Genomic DNA, 1,750 nt, shown 5'->3' on the forward strand with positions numbered 1-1,750 from the left:
AGCAATATCTGCCATGTACACAGTTAAACATGAAGTTCAACTTGTTCTTGAAAGTGCTCTGCTCTTCGAAACACATCAAACTATAATGGAATGTCACTGACTTGCCTTTCAAACTCAAATATGTGAAATGCTGTGAAATTGCTGTCATTGCCTGATATACACAAAAGAAAACTCATCAGAAAAAGTTAGGGCTTGTCTATTTGAACGTAAGCTCTCCTTTAATGCTGTGATTAGCCTTAAACAACCTCTCCAGAACTGAAAATCAACTTTTATAAGTGCGGAGTCTCATTCCTTGAGATGTTAAAGATATCAAAGTGTATTTTTTGTTTCTCTTTACGTTTTCTCTCTTTATCCAGCCTTTATATTGTATTTGGCCTTTGGGTTTTAAATATTCAAGCTTAACAATGTTAAATATCTAGGCTCCAGTGCTCAAAAGTTATCTTTTAATTTGTTTGGTTTTGGAGATAACAAGTTTTTGTCCTATTCACATAGGTCTCAGTAGGCTCTGGACAGAGTGGTTGGTTGAAAGGATCTTTCAGTGCAGAGTGCAAGGCTTCACCACTGACTGCAAAATACCTAAAATGGAGAGTCTGACGGATAAAAGGACAGGAGTTGCTTGTGAGTGTGAGTTCACAGAAAAAAATGTTGATGTGAATAAACTCGTGAACCATTGCCATTTTACTATGGAGAAAACATTTTTCCAAATCCTATCAGACATATGTTTGTAATACTTATTTCAATCACAGAAACATGTAATAAGTCCAAAATTTTTGGGAAGACACAGCAGGACATTTAATATTTCCAGAGGAAAAAGTGAAATATCTTCTGAATGGGACTCAAGTGATTTTCTCCTGATGAAAACAAATTGGAATAATTACCCATCCTGGCAATACTTCATGAAGGGATTTTTTCAGATACTGACTAACCTGTGCATTTCCAACTTGCTGTTTACATATTTGATTTCCAATACTTTTCTTAATACATCCTTGATGATGTCACTCCAAACAGTTGTGCTTCAGTTGGCGGGAGCACACAACTTTTCGCGAATAAAAGCCAACTACAAATCTCATAAAAATGAAAATCAAGGTTAGAAAGCAAATGATCCAAAATAAAACTCAAATGTTCTAATAAATTTCTTTTTTTTACCAGTTCCTAATCATGAAAGAAAAGCCTGCTTGAATTCACAATTGAAATGTTCAATCTCACATTGATACTTACCTTTGCAAACAAAACCAACATAATTCGACCTACTGAGAATGACATTTGCAAATTCCAGTTTAATTGAATGATCCTTTCAATTATGGAATATCACTCTCTCAGCCCAGATAGTGAGGAGAATGGATTTTCAGTTTTACATACCTGTGTGACAAAATATATTCACATGTGATTTCTCACTGAAGGAAATTCCTTGAAGTATCTAAGAATTAAAGAAATATTCTGTGGACAGGGATTCCCAAACTATGGGTGACAACCCCCAGGAGGGTCAGCAGGTGAAAGTTTGGGGTCACAAGCTACAAGGCACACATTATTGTCATTGAGCTTTAACGGAGTGCTAACAAGTGTATGACTCACTCAAGTACTTAGTTTTCTTTTAGTGGGCATAGGCTAACTGGCCAATTCTTGAGATAGTAGGAACTGCAGATGCTGGAGAATCTGAGATAACAAGGTGTAGAGCTGGATGAACGCAGCAGGCCAAGCAGCATCAGAGGAGCAGGAAGGCTGACGTTTCGGGCCTAGACCCTTCTTCAGA

The sequence above is a fragment of the Rhincodon typus genome, chromosome 6, assembly GCF_021869965.1.
Source record: "Rhincodon typus isolate 14 chromosome 6, sRhiTyp1.1, whole genome shotgun sequence".
NCBI lineage: Eukaryota > Metazoa > Chordata > Chondrichthyes > Orectolobiformes > Rhincodontidae > Rhincodon > Rhincodon typus.